Here is a 23,114-nt window from a genome sequence, read left to right on the forward strand (position 1 = left end):
ATGCCCAAAAACTTATGTTAGGACTTCAGTGATCAAGATTGTCAGTTTACAGCTTTCTGAGTCCAGTAATGTTGAAATAGTGTTTCTGTTCAAATGAAGTGAAATCAAGCCCAAATCTGCTCAAAAGCTTGTCTCTCTAATAGAGAAAGCCGTTTCATTCAATATTCAGTGCAAATCTTGCCATACTGAAAGATGCTTATGCCTTATGAAATACAATGTTTTCTGCAATGCTGTAAGACAGTTTTTAATGTGCTAGAAGTTATGTGCACAAAAACTTATGTTAGGACTTCAATGATCAAGATGTCAGTTTACAGCTTTCTGAGTCCAGTAATGTTGAAATAGTGTTTCTGTTCAAATGAAGTGAAATCTAGCCCAAATCTGCTCAAAAGCTTTTCTCTCTATTAGAAAAAGCCGTTTCATTCAATATTCAGTGCAAATCTTGCCAAACTGAAAGATGCTTATGCCTTATGAAATACAATGTTTTCTGCAATGCTGTAAGACAGTTTTTAATGTGTTAGAAGTTATATGCACAAAAACTTATGTTAGGACTTCAATGATCAAGATTGTCAGTTTACAGCTTTCTGAGTCCAGTAATGTTGAAATAGTGCTTCTGTTCAAATGAAGTGAAATCTAGCCCAAATCTGCTCAAAAGCTTGTCTCTCTAATAGAGAAAGCCGTTTCATTCAATATTCAGTGCAAACCTTGCCATACTGAAAGATGCTTATGCCTTATGAAATACAATGTTTTCTGCAATGCTGTAAGACAGTTTTTAATGTGTTAGAAGTTATATGCACAAAAACTTATGTTAGGACTTCAGTGATCAAGATTGTCAGTTTACAGCTTTCTGAGTCCAGTAATGTTGAAATAGTGTTTCTGTTCAAATGAAGTGAAATCAAGCCCAAATCTGCTCAAAAGCTTGTCTCTCTAATAGAGAAAGCCGTTTCATTCAATATTCAGTGCAAATCTTGCCATACTGAAAGATGCTTATGCCTTATGAAATACAATGTTTTCTGCAATGCTGTAAGACAGTTTTTAATGTGTTAGAAGTTATGTGCACAAAAACTTATGTTAGGACTTCAATGATCAAGATGTCAGTTTACAGCTTTCTGAGTCCAGTAATGTTGAAATAGTGTTTCTGTTCAAATGAAGTGAAATCAAGCCCAAATCTGCTCAAAAGCTTTTCTCTCTATTAGAAAAAGCCGTTTCATTCAATATTCAGTGCAAATCTTGCCAAACTGAAAGATGCTTATGCCTTATGAAATACAATGTTTTCTGCAATGCTGTAAGACAGTTTTTAATGTGTTAGAAGTTATATGCACAAAAACTTATGTTAGGACTTCAATGATCAAGATTGTCAGTTTACAGCTTTCTGAGTCCAGTAATTTTGAAATAGTGCTTCTGTTCAAATGAAGTGAAATCTAGCCCAAATCTGCTCAAAAGCTTGTCTCTCTAATAGAGAAAGCCGTTTCATTCAATATTCAGTGCAAACCTTGCCATACTGAAAGATGCTTATGCCTTATGAAATACAATGTTTTCTGCAATGCTGTAAGACAGTTTTTAATGTGTTAGAAGTTATATGCACAAAAACTTATGTTAGGACTTCAATGATCAAGATTGTCAGTTTACAGCTTTCTGGGTCCAGTTGTCAGGACAGATGAGGACCCAAGAGCGGAATGAGGCTGGAGAACAGAGTTTTATTTCAGAGGACGACTTAACGTCAAAAACAAAACAAGATAAAACAAAAACCCCTCAAGGAGGAGAGAAAAAGTCTTGACTTCACGCTGCTCAGCGGGCAGGTCGAGCGCTCAGCCTCCGCGAACGCCAGGAGAGAGGGAGCAACAAATCCAACAACGGCAGGCAGGAGAATAGTCGGGCAGACAAGGGGTCAAGCGAGGTGCAGACAGGGCTGAGAACGGCGGGCAGTATCAGAATCAAAAACAGTCCAGATCGATAACCAGAAGAGCGGTCCGAAATCCTCTGAGGGCAAAACACAGGTTACACTAACTGGGCAGACAAACCAACCAGCAAACTGACCAGAACAGGACAGAACCGAAGCCAAAGGGTCACAGAACACACTGACAAGGAAGGGAGAAAACCAAGCAGAATAAATAGGGTGAGTAATGAGATAACGGGAACAGGTGAGTAATGAGATAGAGGGGGAACAGGTGCATCAGACAAGCCGCAGCCTAGATTGCAAAGCGAGACCAGCTGGCGCTAGGGCGAAGGGAAGAAAAACCAGCAAAATATAAAAAATCAGAGAGAAAGAAAAGAAAGTAAAGAAAATGAAAACAAGTGTAGAAAAATGAGTAGAAACGAAAAAATAAATATAAAAACGAACGAAGTAAGAAAAAGGAAGAAAAAAGGACAGATCATACCCGAGTCCTGACAGTACCCCCTCCCCCAGGAGCGCCTCCCGGCGCTCCCGAGGAAGGGCGGCGTTGGTGAAACTGGTCGATGAGCGAGCGGTCCAGGACGTCCCGGGCTGGAACCCAGCATCTCTCCTCCGGACCGTACCCCTCCCAGTCCACTAGGTACTGATATCCCCGCCCACGGCGTCTGGAGTCTAAGATTCTCCTAACCCTATATGCAGGAGAACCGTCAACCATAACAGGGGGAGGGGGGGCGACAGGGGAAGACACAGTAGGAGAATGGGGGGAACGCAAGACAGGCTTAACTTTGGACACATGGAAGACAGGGTGCACACGACGAAGAGAATTGGGCAACCGGAGACAGACCGTCACCGGGTTGACGACCTTGGCAATGCGGTACGGCCCCACGAACTTAGGTGCCAACTTTCGTGATGGGACTCTCAGTGGCAAATCCTTGGTGGAGAGCCACACGCGTTGTCCGCAGACATAACGGGGCGTCAACCTTCGGTGGCGGTCTGCGGCAGCTTTAACGCGTCCCCTAGCTCGGAGAAGCACCTCCCTGGCCCTCCTCCAGGTGCGGCGACAACGCTGAACAAAAGCCTGAACCGAGGGGACAGCTGCCTCGGAGCCCTGGGAAGAAAACAGAGGAGGTTGATAACCCAGACTACACATGAACGGGGACATACCTGTAGACGTCACCGGTAGCGAGTTGTGAGCATATTCTGCCCAGGTGAGTTGATCACTCCAGGAGGAGGGGTTATGGGATGCCAGGCAGCGGAGCATCCGACCGAGATCCTGGTTGGCGCGCTCGGTCTGGCCGTTGGTCTGTGGATGAAAGCCTGACGACAGACTCGCAGAGGCTCCAATCTGTCGACAGAACTCTCTCCAAAAATGTGAAACGAACTGGGGCCCCCTGTCAGAAACCACGTCCTCCGGAAGGCCGTGAATCTGGAAGACGTGATCAATGACCACCCGGGCCGTTTCTTTAGCCGAGGGGAGTTTAGGAAGAGGAACGAAGTGGACCGCTTTGGAAAAGCGATCCACCACAGTGAGAACCACAGTATTGCCACTGGATGGAGGGAGTCCAACTACAAAATCCAGGGCAATATGGGACCAGGGGCGGGATGGGATGGGAAGCGGCATTAACAGACCAGCGGGAGGAGAATTAGAGGATTTATTCTGAGCACAGACCGGGCACGCCCCCACGAACCGGCGAACATCCTCCGCCATGGCAGGCCACCAAAACCGCTGGCGAATGGCTGCCAGCGACCTCCTCACACCTGGATGGCACATGATTTTGGAGGAGTGACCCCACTGGAGAACGGCGGAGCGAACTGACCTGGGCACGAAGAGCAGGCCGATGGGACACCCCGCGGGCACTCCGACTCCCCCCTGCGCTTGTCTGACGAGCTTCTCGATTCCCCAGGTAAGCGCCCCCAGCACGCACCGCGGAGGTATAATAGTGTCAGGGGGCGGGTCGCCTGGAGAAGCGAAAAGACGAGACAGCGCATCGGGTTTAACGTTCTTGGACCCGGGTCGATAAGAGAGGGTGAAGTCAAAGCGCCCGAAGAAGAGCGCCCACCGAGCCTGTCTGGCATTTAGCCGGCGTGCAGACCGAATGTATTCTAAATTCTTGTGGTCAGTCCACACCAGAAATGGAACGGCCGCTCCCTCCAGCCAGTGGCGCCACTCCCCCAAAGCCAGTCGAACAGCCAACAACTCGCGATCACCGATGTCGTAGTTTCGTTCTGTGGGAGACAAACGGTGTGAAAAAAAAGCACAAGGATGTAATTTGTTATCCAGGGGGGATACCTCGGAGAGCACGGCACCGACACCAACCTCTGACGCATCCACCTCCACCACGAACTGCCGGGAAGTCTCTGGAGTTACCAGGATGGGAGCTGAAGTAAATCTGCGTTTTAATTCATCGAACGCCGCTTGGGCATCCGCTGACCAACGGAAGTTGATCCTGGTGGAGGTTAGCGCGGTCAGAGGGGCCGCCACCTGCCCGAAGTTCCTGATGAATCGCCTATAGAAATTGGCGAAACCCAGGAACCGCTGTAACGCCTTGCGGGAATCAGGAGTCGGCCATTCGGAGACGGCTCTCACCTTCGCAGGGTCCATGCGAATCCCCCCTACCGAGATGATGTGGCCCAAGAACGAAACTGACTGAACGTGGAACTCGCACTTCTCCGCCTTAACGAACAGCCGATTCTCTAACAGCCGCTGAAGCACCTGTCTGACGTGCTGGACATGATCCTGAACAGAAGAGGAGAAAATTAAGATGTCATCTAAATAAACAAAAACGAACCTGTCGATCATGTCCCTCAGCACGTCGTTGACAAGTGCTTGAAAGACAGCTGGAGCGTTGGATAAGCCGAAGGGAAGAACCCGGTATTCAAAGTGCCCGCGAGGCGTGTTAAACGCGGTCTTCCATTCGTCCCCCTCCCTGATCCGCAATAGATGGTAAGCATTGCGAAGATCCAATTTTGTGAAGAACTCGGCCCCCTGCAAGAGATCGAAGGCCGAAGACATCAGCGGCAGAGGGTACCGGTTCTTAACTGTGATGTCATTCAACCCCCGATAGTCTATACAGGGGCGCAGAGAGCCATCCTTCTTCTTCACAAAAAAGAACCCCGCACCGGCCGGAGAAGAAGAGGGACGAATAATACCGGCTGCCAGAGAATCACTTAAATACTTCTCCATCGCTTCGCGTTCTGGCGCGGAGAGAGAATACAGCCGCCCGCGAGGCGGAGAAGCCCCAGGGAGGAGATCGATGGCACAGTCGTACGGTCGGTGAGGAGGAAGAGATACAGCCCGGGACCTGCTGAAGACCGCCCGCAGATCATGGTAGCAAGCAGGAACTCGAGAAAGATCCGCCTCCTCCTCCTGTAGGGAAACAGAAACAGAGACCGGGGAGAAAGCAGACTGGAGACAATGTGTATGACAATACTGACTCCATGACAAAACTACATTGTCTGCCCAGTTAATGTTTGGCCCGTGGCGAACGAGCCAAGGATGACCCAATACTAAAGGGACAGATGGAGAGTCACAGACTAGGAATCTAAGGTCCTCCCGGTGGTTCCCGGAGGCAAGAAGACTCACCGAATCAGTGATCCGCGAGATCTGCATAAGTGGCCTGCCATTGAGTCCATGAGCGACTATAGGTGACTGCAGGGATTGGATGGGTATATCCCGAACGCGAGCCCACTCCTCATCGATGAAGTTGCCCTCTGCTCCTGAATCAACGAGTGCTGAAGCCTTAAACAGGGTGTGTTTAGTAGACAGAGACACAGACAGAAAAGTGCGTGACCTGTGAGCAGGGGAAATGGCAGTACCACTCAGATTAACGCTCTGTGGCGAACGAGCAGCCTTAGCTGGACAGGAGTGAGCTCGGTGCCCTTGAGCCGCGCAATACAGACAGAGACCCTCCAACAGGCGGCGCTGTTTCTCCTTGGGCGTGAGGCGCAAGCGATCCACCTGCATAGGCTCACACTCCTCGGTAGTCTGGGATGGAGGGACGAACGTAACAGGCTCGGAGTCGGCACGAACTCGACGGCGAAGCTCTCTCCTGGCGTCTATGCGGAGGGACAGGCTGATAACATCGTCCAAGCGTTCCGGAACCTCGCGGGAGAACAGTTCATCCTTGACTGAGTCATTGAGACCCTCTAAAAAGCGAGCGATAAGGGCCTCGGCGTTCCATCCACAGGTAGCGGCCAGGGTACGGAACTGCACGGAGTAGTCTGCCACTGAACGCCTGCCCTGTTGAAGGCGCGCTAACAGTCGGGATGCCTCCTTGCCGAAAACAGACTGATCAAAGGTCTTGACCATCTCCTCCTTAAAGGAACTGAAGTCCGAACAGCACGCGGCCTGTGACTCCCATACCGCAGTCCCCCAATCACGTGCTCTACCAGAAAGCAGGGATATGACATACGCCACCTTGGAGACATCTGACGCGTAGGTTCGAGCTTGAAGGGAAAACACCACCTCGCACTGAATAAGGAAAGCTTTGCAATTAGTAGGCTCACCGGAATACACGGGGGGGTTGTTCACTCTCGGCTCAGAGGAGGAAGCGGACGGGAGAGGCCCGGGAGGCGGAGAAGGGAATTCCTGACGAGTGAGACGATCGAGACGACCCACTAGATCCGTGATCTGAGCCGACATGGCATCCACAGAGTGACGGGTGGAAGAGAGTTCCATCTCATGACGGCCCAGCATCGCTCCTTGATGCTCCAAAGCCGCCTGCCAAGTCGAGTTCTCCGCTGGGTCCATTCGTGGTCAGTGTGTGGTGTCAGGACAGATGAGGACCCAAGAGCGGAATGAGGCTGGAGAACAGAGTTTTATTTCAGAGGACGACTTAACGTCAAAAACAAAACAAGATAAAACAAAAACCCCTCAAGGAGGAGAGAAAAAGTCTTGACTTCACGCTGCTCAGCGGGCAGGTCGAGCGCTCAGCCTCCGCGAACGCCAGGAGAGAGGGAGCAACAAATCCAACAACGGCAGGCAGGAGAATAGTCGGGCAGACAAGGGGTCAAGCGAGGTGCAGACAGGGCTGAGAACGGCGGGCAGTATCAGAATCAAAAACAGTCCAGATCGATAACCAGAAGAGCGGTCCGAAATCCTCTGAGGGCAAAACACAGGTTACACTAACTGGGCAGACAAACCAACCAGCAAACTGACCAGAACAGGACAGAACCGAAGCCAAAGGGTCACAGAACACACTGACAAGGAAGGGAGAAAACCAAGCAGAATAAATAGGGTGAGTAATGAGATAACGGGAACAGGTGAGTAATGAGATAGAGGGGGAACAGGTGCATCAGACAAGCCGCAGCCTAGATTGCAAAGCGAGACCAGCTGGCGCTAGGGCGAAGGGAAGAAAAACCAGAAAAATATAAAAAATCAGAGAGAAAGAAAAGAAAGTAAAGAAAATGAAAACAAGTGTAGAAAAATGAGTAGAAACGAAAAAATAAATATAAAAACGAACGAAGTAAGAAAAAGGAAGAAAAAAGGACAGATCATACCCGAGTCCTGACACCAGTAATGTTGAAACAGTGCTTCTGTTCAAATGAAGTGAAATCTAGCCCAAATCTGCTCAAAAGCTTGTCTCTCTAATAGAGAAAGCTGTTTCATTCAATATTCAGTGCAAATCTTGCCAAACTGAAAGATGCTTATGCCTTATGAAATACAATGTTTTCTGCAATGCTGTAAGACAGTTTTTAATGTGTTAGAAGTTATATGCACAAAAACTTATGTTAGGACTTCAATGATCAAGATGTCAGTTTACAGCTTTCTGAGTCCAGTAATGTTGAAATAGTGTTTCTGTTCAAATGAAGTGAAATCAAGCCCAAATCTGCTCAAAAGCTTGTCTCTCTAATAGAGAAAGCCGTTTCATTCAATATTCAGTGCAAATCTTGCCATACTGAAAGATGCTTATGCCTTATGAAATACAATGTTTTCTGCAATGCTGTAAGACAGTTTTTAATGTGTTAGAAGTTATATGCACAAAAACTAATGTTAGGACTTCAATGATCAAGATTGTCAGTTTACAGCTTTCTGAGTCCAGTAATGTTGAAATAGTGCTTCTGTTCAAATGAAGTGAAACTAGCCCAAATCTGCTCAAAAGCTTGTCTCTCTAATAGAGAAAGCTGTTTCATTCAATATTCAGTGCAAATCTTGCCATACTGAAAGATGCTTGTGCCTTATGAAATACAATGTTTTCTGCAATGCTGTAAGACAGTTTTTAATGTATTAGACGTTATATGCACAAAAACTTATGTTAGGACTTCAATGATCAAGATTGTCAGTTTACAGCTTTCTGAGTCCAGTAATGTTGAAATAGTGCTTCTGTTCAAATGAAGTGAAATCTAGCCCAAATCTGCTCAAAAGCTTGTCTCTCTATTAGAGAAAGCTGTTTCATTCAGTATTCAGTGCAAATCTTGCCAAACTGAAAGATGTTTATGCCTTGTGAAATACAATGTTTTCTGCAATGCTGTAAGACAGTTTTTAATGTGTTAGAAGTTATATGCACAAAAACTTATGTTAGGACTTCAATGATCAAGATTGTCAGTTTACAGCTTTCTGAGTCCAGTAATGTTGAAATAGTGCTTCTGTTCAAATGAAGTGAAATCTAGCCCAAATCTGCTCAAAAGCTTGTCTCTCTATTAGAGAAAGCTGTTTGATTCAGTATTCAGTACAAATCTTGCCAAACTGATAGATGCTTATGCCTTATGAAATACAATGTTTTCTGCAATGCTGTAAGACAGTTTTTAATGTGTTAGAAGTTATATACACAAAAACTAATGTTAGGACTTCAATGATCAAGATTGTCAGTTTACAGCCTTCTGAGTCCAGTAATGTTGAAATAGTGCTTATGTTCAAATGAAGTGAAATCAAGCCCAAATCTGCTCAAAAGCTTTTCTCTCTATTAGAGAAAGCTGTTTCATTCAGTATTCAGTGCAAATCTTGCCAAACTGAAAGATGTTTATGCCTTATGAAATACAATGTTTTCTGCAATGCTGTAAGACAGTTTTTAATGTGTTAGAAGTTATATTGACAAAAACTTATGTTAGGACTTCAATGATCAAGATTGTCAGTTTACAGCTTTCTGAGTCCAGTAATGCTGAAATAGTGCTTCTGTTCAAATGAAGTGAAATCTAGCCCAAATCTGCTCAAAAGCTTGTCTCTCTATTAGAGCAAGCTGTTTCATTCAATATTCAGTGCAAATCTTGCCAAACTGAAACATGCTTATGTCTTATGAAATAAAATGTTTTCTGCAATGCTGTAAGACAGTTTTTAATGTGTTAGAAGTTATATGCACAAAAACTAATGTTAGGACTTCAATGATCAAGATTGTCAGTTTACAGCTTTCTGAGTCCAGTAATGCTGAAATAGTGTTTCTGTTCAAATGAAGTGAAATCAAGCCCAAATCTGCTCAAAAGCTTTTCTCTCTATTAGATAAAGCTGTTTCATTCAGTATTCAGTGAAAATCTTGCCAAACTGAAACATGCTTATGTCTTATGAAATAAAATGTTTTCTGCAATGCTGTAAGACAGTTTTTAATGTGTTAGAAGTTATATACACAAAAACTAATGTTAGGACTGCAATGATCAAGATTGTCAGTTTACAGCTTTCTGAGTCCAGTAATGTTGAAATAGTGTTTCTGTTCAAATGAAGTGAAATCAAGCCCAAATCTGCTCAAAAGCTTTTCTCTCTATTAGAGAAAGCTGTTTCATTCAATATTCAGTGCAAATCTTGCCAAACTGAAACAAGCTTATGCCTTATGAAGTACAATGTTTTCTGCAATGCTGTAAGACAGTTTTTAATGTGTTAGAAGTTATATGCACAAAAACGTATGTTAGGACTTCAATGATCAAGATTATAAGTTTACAGCTTTCTGTTGAAATGAAGTGAAATCAAGCCCAAATCTGCTCAAAAGCTTTTCTCTCTATTAGATAAAGCTGTTTCATTCAGTATTCAGTGCAAATCTTGCCAAACTGAAACAAGCTTATGTCTTATGAAGTACAATGTTTTCTGCAATGCTGTAAGACAGTTTTTAATGTGTTAGAAGTTATATGCACAAAAACTTATGTTAGGACTTCAATGATCAAGATTGTCAGTTTACAGCTTTCTGAGTCCAGTAATGCTGAAATAGTGTTTCTGTTGAAATGAAGTGAAATCAAGCCCAAATCTGCTCAAAAGCTTTTCTCTCTATTAGATAAAGCTGTTTCATTCAGTATTCAGTGCAAATCTTGCCAAACTGAAACAAGCTTATGTCTTATGAAGTACAATGTTTTCTGCAATGCTGTAAGACAGTTTTTAATGTGTTAGAAGTTATATGCACAAAAACTTATGTTAGGACTTCAATGATCAAGATTGTCAGTTTACAGCTTTCTGAGTCCAGTAATGCTGAAATAGTGTTTCTGTTGAAATGAAGTGAAATCAAGCCCAAATCTGCTCAAAAGCTTTTCTCTCTATTAGATAAAGCTGTTTCATTCAGTATTCAGTGCAAATCTTGCCAAACTGAAACAAGCTTATGCCTTATGAAGTACAATGTTTTCTGCAATGCTGTAAGACAGTTTTTAATGTGTTAGAAGTTATATACACAAAAACTTATGTTAGGACTTCAATGATCAAGATTGTCAGTTTACAGCTTTCTGAGTCCAGTAATGCTGAAATAGTGTTTCTGTTCAAATGAAGTGAAATCTAGCCCAAATCTGCTCAAAAGCTTGTCTCTCTATTAGAGAAAGCTGTTTCATTCAATATTCAGTGCAAATCTTGCCAAACTGAAACATGCTTATGTCTTATGAAATAAAATGTTTTCTGCAATGCTGTAAGACAGTTTTTAATGTGTTAGAAGTTATATGCACAAAAACTTATGTTAGGACTTCAATGATCAAGATTGTCAGTTTACAGCTTTCTGAGTCCAGTAATGCTGAAATAGTGTTTCTGTTGATATGAAGTGAAATCAAGCCCAAATCTGCTCAAAAGCTTTTCTCTCTATTAGATAAAGCTGTTTCATTCAGTATTCAGTGCAAATCTTGCCAAACTGAAACAAGCTTATGTCTTATGAAATAAAATGTTTTCTGCAATGCAGTAAGACAGTTTTTAATGTGTTAGAAGTTATATACACAAAAACTTATGTTAGGACTTCAATGATCAAGATTGTCAGTTTACAGCTTTCTGAGTCCAGTAATGCTAAAATAGTGTTTCTGTTCAAATGAAGTGAAATCAAGCCCAAATCTGCTCAAAAGCTTTTCTCTCTATTAGAGAAAGCTGTTTCATTCAGTATTCAGTGCAAATCTTGCCAAACTGAAACAAGCTTATGCCTTATGAAGTACAATGTTTTCTGCAATGCTGTAAGACAGTTTTTAATGTGTTAGAAGTTATATGCACAAAAACTTATGTTAGGACTTCAATGATCAAGATTGTCAGTTTACAGCTTTCTGAGTCCAGTAATGCTGAAATAGTGTTTTTGTTGAAATGAAGTGAAATCAAGCCCAAATCTGCTCAAAAGCTTTTCTCTCTATTAGATAAAGCTGTTTCATTCAGTATTCAGTGCAAATCTTGCCAAACTGAAACAAGCTTATGCCTTATGAAGTACAATGTTTTCTGCAATGCTGTAAGACAGTTTTTAATGTGTTAGAAGTTATATACACAAAAACTTATGTTAGGACTTCAATGATCAAGATTGTCAGTTTACAGCTTTCTGAGTCCAGTAATGCTGAAATAGTGTTTCTGTTCAAATGAAGTGAAATCAAGCCCAAATCTGCTCAAAAGCTTTTCTCTCTATTAGAGAAAGCTGTTTCATTCAATATTCAGTGCAAATCTAGCCAAACTGAAACAAGCTTATGCCTTATGAAGTACAATGTTTTCTGCAATGCTGTAAGACAGTTTTTAATGTGTTAGAAGTTATGTGCACAAAAACTTATGTTAGGACTTCAATGATCAAGATTGTCAGTTTACAGCTTTCTGAGTCCAGTAATGCTGAAATAGTGTTTCTGTTTAAATGAAGTGAAATCAAGCCCAAATCTGCTCAAAAGCTTTTCTCTCTATTGGATAAAGCTGTTTCATTCAGTATTCAGTGCAAATCTTGCCAAACTGAAACAAGCTTATGTCTTATGAAGTACAATGTTTTCTGCAATGCTGTAAGACAGTTTTTAATGTGTTAGAAGTTATATGCACAAAAACTTATGTTAGGACTTCAATGATCAAGATTGTCAGTTTACAGCTTTCTGAGTCCAGTAATGCTGAAATAGTGTTTCTGTTCAAATGAAGTGAAATCAAGCCCAAATCTGCTCAAAAGCTTTTCTCTCTATTGGAGAATGCGGTTTCATTCAGTATTCAGTGCAAATCTTGCCAAACTGGTAGATGCTTATGCCATATGAAATACAATGTTTTCTGCAATGCTGTAAGACAGTTTTTAATGTGTTAGAAGTTATATGCACAAAAACTTATGTTAGGACTTCAATGATCAAGATTGTCAGTTTACAGCTTTCTGAGTCCAGTAATGCTGAAATAGTGTTTCTGTTCAAATGAAGTGAAATCTAGCCCAAATCTGCTCAAAAGCTTGTCTCTCTATTAGAGAAAGCTGTTTCATTCAATATTCAGTGCAAATCTTGCCAAACTGAAACATGCTTATGTCTTATGAAATAAAATGTTTTCTGCAATGCTGTAAGACAGTTTTTAATGTGTTAGAAGTTATATGCACAAAAACTAATGTTAGGACTTCAATGATCAAGATTGTCAGTTTACAGCTTTCTGAGTCCAGTAATGCTGAAATAGTGTTTCTGTTCAAATGAAGTGAAATCAAGCCCAAATCTGCTCAAAAGCTTTTCTCTCTATTAGAGAAAGCTGTTTCATTCAGTATTCAGTGCAAATCTTGCCAAACTGAAACATGCTTATGTCTTATGAAATAAAATGTTTTCTGCAATGCTGTAAGACAGTTTTTAATGTGTTAGAAGTTATATACACAAAAACTAATGTTAGGACTGCAATGATCAAGATTGTCAGTTTACAGCTTTCTGAGTCCAGTAATGTTGAAATAGTGTTTCTGTTCAAATGAAGTGAAATCAAGCCCAAATCTGCTCAAAAGCTTTTCTCTCTATTAGAGAAAGCTGTTTCATTCAATATTCAGTGCAAATCTTGCCAAACTGAAACATGCTTATGCCTTATGAAGTACAATGTTTTCTGCAATGCTGTAAGACAGTTTTTAATGTGTTAGAAGTTATATGCACAAAAACTTATGTTAGGACTTCAATGATCAAGATTGTCAGTTTACAGCTTTCTGAGTCCAGTAATGCTGAAATAGTGTTTCTGTTGAAATGAAGTGAAATCAAGCCCAAATCTGCTCAAAAGCTTTTCTCTCTATTAGATAAAGCTGTTTCATTCAGTATTCAGTGCAAATCTTGCCAAACTGAAACAAGCTTATGCCTTATGAAGTACAATGTTTTCTGCAATGCTGTAAGACAGTTTTTAATGTGTTAGAAGTTATATACACAAAAACTTATGTTAGGACTTCAATGATCAAGATTGTCAGTTTACAGCTTTCTGAGTCCAGTAATGCTGAAATAGTGTTTCTGTTCAAATGAAGTGAAATCAAGCCCAAATCTGCTCAAAAGCTTTTCTCTCTATTAGAGAATGCGGTTTCATTCAGTATTCAGTGCAAATCTTGCAAAACTGATAGATGCTTATGCCATATGAAATACAATGTTTTCTGCAATGCTGTAAGACAGTTTTTAATGTGTTAGAAGTTATATGCACAAAAACTAATGTTAGGACTTCAATGATCAAGATTGTCAGTTTACAGCTTTCTGAGTCCAGTAATGCTGAAATAGTGTTTCTGTTCAAATGAAGTGAAATCTAGCCCAAATCTGCTCAAAAGCTTGTCTCTCTATTAGAGAAAGCTGTTTCATTCAATATTCAGTGCAAATCTTGCCAAACTGAAACATGCTTATGTCTTATGAAATAAAATGTTTTCTGCAATGCTGTAAGACAGTTTTTAATGTGTTAGAAGTTATATGCACAAAAACTAATGTTAGGACTTCAATGATCAAGATTGTCAGTTTACAGCTTTCTGAGTCCAGTAATGCTGAAATAGTGTTTCTGTTCAAATGAAGTGAAATCAAGCCCAAATCTGCTCAAAAGCTTTTCTCTCTATTAGAGAAAGCTGTTTCATTCAGTATTCAGTGCAAATCTTGCCAAACTGAAACATGCTTATGTCTTATGAAATAAAATGTTTTCTGCAATGCTGTAAGACAGTTTTTAATGTGTTAGAAGTTATATACACAAAAACTAATGTTAGGACTGCAATGATCAAGATTGTCAGTTTACAGCTTTCTGAGTCCAGTAATGTTGAAATAGTGTTTCTGTTCAAATGAAGTGAAATCAAGCCCAAATCTGCTCAAAAGCTTTTCTCTCTATTAGAGAAAGCTGTTTCATTCAATATTCAGTGCAAATCTTGCCAAACTGAAACCTGCTTATGCCTTATGAAGTACAATGTTTTCTGCAATGCTGTAAGACAGTTTTTAATGTGTTAGAAGTTATATGCACAAAAACTTATGTTAGGACTTCAATGATCAAGATTGTCAGTTTACAGCTTTCTGAGTCCAGTAATGCTGAAATAGTGTTTCTGTTGATATGAAGTGAAATCAAGCCCAAATCTGCTCAAAAGCTTTTCTCTCTATTAGATAAAGCTGTTTCATTCAGTATTCAGTGCAAATCTTGCCAAACTGAAACAAGCTTATGTCTTATGAAATAAAATGTTTTCTGCAATGCAGTAAGACAGTTTTTAATGTGTTAGAAGTTATATACACAAAAACTTATGTTAGGACTTCAATGATCAAGATTGTCAGTTTACAGCTTTCTGAGTCCAGTAATGCTGAAATAGTGTTTCTGTTGAAATGAAGTGAAATCAAGCCCAAATCTGCTCAAAAGCTTTTCTCTCTATTAGATAAAGCTGTTTCATTCAGTATTCAGTGCAAATCTTGCCAAACTGAATCATGCTTATGTCTTATGAAATAAAATGTTTTCTGCAATGCTGTAAGACAGTTTTTAATGTGTTAGAAGTTATATGCACAAAAACTAATGTTAGGACTTCAATGATCAAGATTGTCAGTTTACAGCTTTCTGAGTCCAGTAATGCTGAAATAGTGTTTCTGTTCAAATGAAGTGAAATCTAGCCCAAATCTGCTCAAAAGCTTGTCTCTCTATTAGAGAAAGCTGTTTCATTCAATATTCAGTGCAAATCTTGCCAAACTGAAACATGCTTATGTCTTATGAAATAAAATGTTTTCTGCAATGCTGTAAGACAGTTTTTAATGTGTTAGAAGTTATATGCACAAAAACTAATGTTAGGACTTCAATGATCAAGATTGTCAGTTTACAGCTTTCTGAGTCCAGTAATGCTGAAATAGTGTTTCTGTTCAAATGAAGTGAAATCAAGCCCAAATCTGCTCAAAAGCTTTTCTCTCTATTAGAGAAAGCTGTTTCATTCAGTATTCAGTGCAAATCTTGCCAAACTGAAACATGCTTATGTCTTATGAAATAAAATGTTTTCTGCAATGCTGTAAGACAGTTTTTAATGTGTTAGAAGTTATATACACAAAAACTAATGTTAGGACTGCAATGATCAAGATTGTCAGTTTACAGCTTTCTGAGTCCAGTAATGTTGAAATAGTGTTTCTGTTCAAATGAAGTGAAATCAAGCCCAAATCTGCTCAAAAGCTTTTCTCTCTATTAGAGAAAGCTGTTTCATTCAATATTCAGTGCAAATCTTGCCAAACTGAAACCTGCTTATGCCTTATGAAGTACAATGTTTTCTGCAATGATGTAAGACAGTTTTTAATGTGTTAGAAGTTATATGCACAAAAACTTATGTTAGGACTTCAATGATCAAGATTGTCAGTTTACAGCTTTCTGAGTCCAGTAATGCTGAAATAGTGTTTCTGTTGATATGAAGTGAAATCAAGCCCAAATCTGCTCAAAAGCTTTTCTCTCTATTAGATAAAGCTGTTTCATTCAGTATTCAGTGCAAATCTTGCCAAACTGAAACAAGCTTATGTCTTATGAAATAAAATGTTTTCTGCAATGCAGTAAGACAGTTTTTAATGTGTTAGAAGTTATATACACAAAAACTTATGTTAGGACTTCAATGATCAAGATTGTCAGTTTACAGCTTTCTGAGTCCAGTAATGCTGAAATAGTGTTTCTGTTGAAATGAAGTGAAATCAAGCCCAAATCTGCTCAAAAGCTTTTCTCTCTATTAGATAAAGCTGTTTCATTCAGTATTCAGTGCAAATCTTGCCAAACTGAAACAAGCTTATGCCTTATGAAGTACAATGTTTTCTGCAATGCTGTAAGACAGTTTTTAATGTGTTAGAAGTTATATACACAAAAACTTATGTTAGGACTTCAATGATCAAGATTGTCAGTTTACAGCTTTCTGAGTCCAGTAATGCTGAAATAGTGTTTCTGTTCAAATGAAGTGAAATCAAGCCCAAATCTGCTCAAAAGCTTTTCTCTCTATTAGAGAATGCGGTTTCATTCAGTATTCAGTGCAAATCTTGCAAAACTGATAGATGCTTGTGCCATATGAAATACAATGTTTTCTGCAATGCTGTAAGACAGTTTTTAATGTGTTAGAAGTTATATGCACAAAAACTTATGTTAGGACTTCAATGATCAAGATTGTCAGTTTACAGCTTTCTGAGTCCAGTAATGCTGAAATAGTGTTTCTGTTCAAATGAAGTGAAATCAAGCCCAAATCTGCTCAAAAGCTTTTCTCTCTATTAGAGAATGCGGTTTCATTCAGTATTCAGTGCAAATCTTGCCAAACTGATATATGCTTATGCCATATGAAATACAATGTTTTCTGCAATGCTGTAAGACAGTTTTTAATGTGTTAGAAGTTATATGCACAAAAACTTATGTTAGGACTTCAATGATCAAGATTGTCAGTTTACAGCTTTCTGAGTCCAGTAATGCTGAAATAGTGTTTCTGTTCAAATGAAGTGAAATCTAGCCCAAATCTGCTCAAAAGCTTGTCTCTCTATTAGAGAAAGCTGTTTCATTCAATATTCAGTGCAAATCTTGCCAAACTGAAACATGCTTATGTCTTATGAAATAAAATGTTTTCTGCAATGCTGTAAGACAGTTTTTAATGTGTTAGAAGTTATATGCACAAAAACTAATGTTAGGACTTCAATGATCAAGATTGTCAGTTTACAGCTTTCTGAGTCCAGTAATGCTGAAATAGTGTTTCTGTTCAAATGAAGTGAAATCAAGCCCAAATCTGCTCAAAAGCTTTTCTCTCTATTAGAGAAAGCTGTTTCATTCAGTATTCAGTGCAAATCTTGCCAAACTGAAACATGCTTATGTCTTATGAAATAAAATGTTTTCTGCAATGCTGTAAGACAGTTTTTAATGTGTTAGAAGTTATATACACAAAAACTAATGTTAGGACTGCAATGATCAAGATTGTCAGTTTACAGCTTTCTGAGTCCAGTAATGTTGAAATAGTGTTTCTGTTCAAATGAAGTGAAATCAAGCCCAAATCTGCTCAAAAGCTTTTCTCTCTATTAGAGAAAGCTGTTTCATTCAATATTCAGTGCAAATCTTGCCAAACTGAAACCTGCTTATGCCTTATGAAGTACAATGTTTTCTGCAATGCTGTAAGACAGTTTTTAATGTGTTAGAAGTTATATGCACAAAAACTTATGTTAGGACTTCAATGATCAAGATTGTCAGTTTACAGCTTTCTGAGTCCAGTAATGCTGAAATAGTGTTTCTGTTGAAATGAAGTGAAATCAAGCCCAAATCTGCTCAAAAGCTTTTCTCTCTATTAGATAAAGCTGTTTCATTCAGTATTCAGTGCAAATCTTGCCAAACTGAAACAAGCTTATGCCTTATGAAGTACAATGTTTTCTGCAATGCTGTAAGACAGTTTTTAATGTGTTAGAAGTTATATACACAAAAACTTATGTTAGGACTTCAATGATCAAGATTGTCAGTTTACAGCTTTCTGAGTCCAGTAATGCTGAAATAGTGTTTCTGTTCAAATGAAGTGAAATCAAGCCCAAATCTGCTCAAAAGCTTTTCTCTCTATTAGAGAATGCGGTTTCATTCAGTATTCAGTGCAAATCTTGCCAAACTGAAACAAGCTTATGCCTTATGAAGTACAATGTTTTCTGCAATGCTGTAAGACAGTTTTTAATGTGTTAGAAGTTATATGCACAAAAACTTATGTTAGGACTTCAATGATCAAGATTGTCAGTTTACAGCTTTCTGAGTCCAGTAATGCTGAAATAGTGTTTTTGTTGAAATGAAGTGAAATCAAGCCCAAATCTGCTCAAAAGCTTTTCTCTCTATTAGATAAAGCTGTTTCATTCAGTATTCAGTGCAAATCTTGCCAAACTGAAACAAGCTTATGCCTTATGAAGTACAATGTTTTCTGCAATGCTGTAAGACAGTTTTTAATGTGTTAGAAGTTATATACACAAAAACTTATGTTAGGACTTCAATGATCAAGATTGTCAGTTTACAGCTTTCTGAGTCCAGTAATGCTGAAATAGTGTTTCTGTTCAAATGAAGTGAAATCAAGCCCAAATCTGCTCAAAAGCTTTTCTCTCTATTAGAGAAAGCTGTTTCATTCAATATTCAGTGCAAATCTAGCCAAACTGAAACAAGCTTATGCCTTATGAAGTACAATGTTTTCTGCAATGCTGTAAGACAGTTTTTAATGTGTTAGAAGTTATGTGCACAAAAACTTATGTTAGGACTTCAATGATCAAGATTGTCAGTTTACAGCTTTCTGAGTCCAGTAATGCTGAAATAGTGTTTCTGTTTAAATGAAGTGAAATCAAGCCCAAATCTGCTCAAAAGCTTTTCTCTCTATTGGATAAAGCTGTTTCATTCAGTATTCAGTGCAAATCTTGCCAAACTGAAACAAGCTTATGTCTTATGAAGTACAATGTTTTCTGCAATGCTGTAAGACAGTTTTTAATGTGTTAGAAGTTATATGCACAAAAACTTATGTTAGGACTTCAATGATCAAGATTGTCAGTTTACAGCTTTCTGAGTCCAGTAATGCTGAAATAGTGTTTCTGTTCAAATGAAGTGAAATCAAGCCCAAATCTGCTCAAAAGCTTTTCTCTCTATTGGAGAATGCGGTTTCATTCAGTATTCAGTGCAAATCTTGCCAAACTGATAGATGCTTATGCCATATGAAATACAATGTTTTCTGCAATGCTGTAAGACAGTTTTTAATGTGTTAGAAGTTATATGCACAAAAACTTATGTTAGGACTTCAATGATCAAGATTGTCAGTTTACAGCTTTCTGAGTCCAGTAATGCTGAAATAGTGTTTCTGTTCAAATGAAGTGAAATCTAGCCCAAATCTGCTCAAAAGCTTGTCTCTCTATTAGAGAAAGCTGTTTCATTCAATATTCAGTGCAAATCTTGCCAAACTGAAACATGCTTATGTCTTATGAAATAAAATGTTTTCTGCAATGCTGTAAGACAGTTTTTAATGTGTTAGAAGTTATATGCACAAAAACTAATGTTAGGACTTCAATGATCAAGATTGTCAGTTTACAGCTTTCTGAGTCCAGTAATGCTGAAATAGTGTTTCTGTTCAAATGAAGTGAAATCAAGCCCAAATCTGCTCAAAAGCTTTTCTCTCTATTAGAGAAAGCTGTTTCATTCAGTATTCAGTGCAAATCTTGCCAAACTGAAACATGCTTATGTCTTATGAAATAAAATGTTTTCTGCAATGCTGTAAGACAGTTTTTAATGTGTTAGAAGTTATATACACAAAAACTAATGTTAGGACTGCAATGATCAAGATTGTCAGTTTACAGCTTTCTGAGTCCAGTAATGTTGAAATAGTGTTTCTGTTCAAATGAAGTGAAATCAAGCCCAAATCTGCTCAAAAGCTTTTCTCTCTATTAGAGAAAGCTGTTTCATTCAATATTCAGTGCAAATCTTGCCAAACTGAAACATGCTTATGCCTTATGAAGTACAATGTTTTCTGCAATGCTGTAAGACAGTTTTTAATGTGTTAGAAGTTATATGCACAAAAACTTATGTTAGGACTTCAATGATCAAGATTGTCAGTTTACAGCTTTCTGAGTCCAGTAATGCTGAAATAGTGTTTCTGTTGAAATGAAGTGAAATCAAGCCCAAATCTGCTCAAAAGCTTTTCTCTCTATTAGATAAAGCTGTTTCATTCAGTATTCAGTGCAAATCTTGCCAAACTGAAACAAGCTTATGCCTTATGAAGTACAATGTTTTCTGCAATGCTGTAAGACAGTTTTTAATGTGTTAGAAGTTATATACACAAAAACTTATGTTAGGACTTCAATGATCAAGATTGTCAGTTTACAGCTTTCTGAGTCCAGTAATGCTGAAATAGTGTTTCTGTTCAAATGAAGTGAAATCAAGCCCAAATCTGCTCAAAAGCTTTTCTCTCTATTAGAGAATGCGGTTTCATTCAGTATTCAGTGCAAATCTTGCAAAACTGATAGATGCTTATGCCATATGAAATACAATGTTTTCTGCAATGCTGTAAGACAGTTTTTAATGTGTTAGAAGTTATATGCACAAAAACTAATGTTAGGACTTCAATGATCAAGATTGTCAGTTTACAGCTTTCTGAGTCCAGTAATGCTGAAATAGTGTTTCTGTTCAAATGAAGTGAAATCTAGCCCAAATCTGCTCAAAAGCTTGTCTCTCTATTAGAGAAAGCTGTTTCATTCAATATTCAGTGCAAATCTTGCCAAACTGAAACATGCTTATGTCTTATGAAATAAAATGTTTTCTGCAATGCTGTAAGACAGTTTTTAATGTGTTAGAAGTTATATGCACAAAAACTAATGTTAGGACTTCAATGATCAAGATTGTCAGTTTACAGCTTTCTGAGTCCAGTAATGCTGAAATAGTGTTTCTGTTCAAATGAAGTGAAATCAAGCCCAAATCTGCTCAAAAGCTTTTCTCTCTATTAGAGAAAGCTGTTTCATTCAGTATTCAGTGCAAATCTTGCCAAACTGAAACATGCTTATGTCTTATGAAATAAAATGTTTTCTGCAATGCTGTAAGACAGTTTTTAATGTGTTAGAAGTTATATACACAAAAACTAATGTTAGGACTGCAATGATCAAGATTGTCAGTTTACAGCTTTCTGAGTCCAGTAATGTTGAAATAGTGTTTCTGTTCAAATGAAGTGAAATCAAGCCCAAATCTGCTCAAAAGCTTTTCTCTCTATTAGAGAAAGCTGTTTCATTCAATATTCAGTGCAAATCTTGCCAAACTGAAACCTGCTTATGCCTTATGAAGTACAATGTTTTCTGCAATGCTGTAAGACAGTTTTTAATGTGTTAGAAGTTATATGCACAAAAACTTATGTTAGGACTTCAATGATCAAGATTGTCAGTTTACAGCTTTCTGAGTCCAGTAATGCTGAAATAGTGTTTCTGTTGATATGAAGTGAAATCAAGCCCAAATCTGCTCAAAAGCTTTTCTCTCTATTAGATAAAGCTGTTTCATTCAGTATTCAGTGCAAATCTTGCCAAACTGAAACAAGCTTATGTCTTATGAAATAAAATGTTTTCTGCAATGCAGTAAGACAGTTTTTAATGTGTTAGAAGTTATATACACAAAAACTTATGTTAGGACTTCAATGATCAAGATTGTCAGTTTACAGCTTTCTGAGTCCAGTAATGCTGAAATAGTGTTTCTGTTGAAATGAAGTGAAATCAAGCCCAAATCTGCTCAAAAGCTTTTCTCTCTATTAGATAAAGCTGTTTCATTCAGTATTCAGTGCAAATCTTGCCAAACTGAATCATGCTTATGTCTTATGAAATAAAATGTTTTCTGCAATGCTGTAAGACAGTTTTTAATGTGTTAGAAGTTATATGCACAAAAACTAATGTTAGGACTTCAATGATCAAGATTGTCAGTTTACAGCTTTCTGAGTCCAGTAATGCTGAAATAGTGTTTCTGTTCAAATGAAGTGAAATCTAGCCCAAATCTGCTCAAAAGCTTGTCTCTCTATTAGAGAAAGCTGTTTCATTCAATATTCAGTGCAAATCTTGCCAAACTGAAACATGCTTATGTCTTATGAAATAAAATGTTTTCTGCAATGCTGTAAGACAGTTTTTAATGTGTTAGAAGTTATATGCACAAAAACTAATGTTAGGACTTCAATGATCAAGATTGTCAGTTTACAGCTTTCTGAGTCCAGTAATGCTGAAATAGTGTTTCTGTTCAAATGAAGTGAAATCAAGCCCAAATCTGCTCAAAAGCTTTTCTCTCTATTAGAGAAAGCTGTTTCATTCAGTATTCAGTGCAAATCTTGCCAAACTGAAACATGCTTATGTCTTATGAAATAAAATGTTTTCTGCAATGCTGTAAGACAGTTTTTAATGTGTTAGAAGTTATATACACAAAAACTAATGTTAGGACTGCAATGATCAAGATTGTCAGTTTACAGCTTTCTGAGTCCAGTAATGTTGAAATAGTGTTTCTGTTCAAATGAAGTGAAATCAAGCCCAAATCTGCTCAAAAGCTTTTCTCTCTATTAGAGAAAGCTGTTTCATTCAATATTCAGTGCAAATCTTGCCAAACTGAAACCTGCTTATGCCTTATGAAGTACAATGTTTTCTGCAATGATGTAAGACAGTTTTTAATGTGTTAGAAGTTATATGCACAAAAACTTATGTTAGGACTTCAATGATCAAGATTGTCAGTTTACAGCTTTCTGAGTCCAGTAATGCTGAAATAGTGTTTCTGTTGATATGAAGTGAAATCAAGCCCAAATCTGCTCAAAAGCTTTTCTCTGTATTAGATAAAGCTGTTTCATTCAGTATTCAGTGCAAATCTTGCCAAACTGAAACAAGCTTATGTCTTATGAAATAAAATGTTTTCTGCAATGCAGTAAGACAGTTTTTAATGTGTTAGAAGTTATATACACAAAAACTTATGTTAGGACTTCAATGATCAAGATTGTCAGTTTACAGCTTTCTGAGTCCAGTAATGCTGAAATAGTGTTTCTGTTGAAATGAAGTGAAATCAAGCCCAAATCTGCTCAAAAGCTTTTCTCTCTATTAGATAAAGCTGTTTCATTCAGTATTCAGTGCAAATCTTGCCAAACTGAAACAAGCTTATGCCTTATGAAGTACAATGTTTTCTGCAATGCTGTAAGACAGTTTTTAATGTGTTAGAAGTTATATACACAAAAACTTATGTTAGGAC

This window comes from Carassius gibelio, chromosome A24, assembly GCF_023724105.1.
Source record: "Carassius gibelio isolate Cgi1373 ecotype wild population from Czech Republic chromosome A24, carGib1.2-hapl.c, whole genome shotgun sequence".
Taxonomy (NCBI): Eukaryota; Metazoa; Chordata; class Actinopteri; order Cypriniformes; family Cyprinidae; genus Carassius; species Carassius gibelio.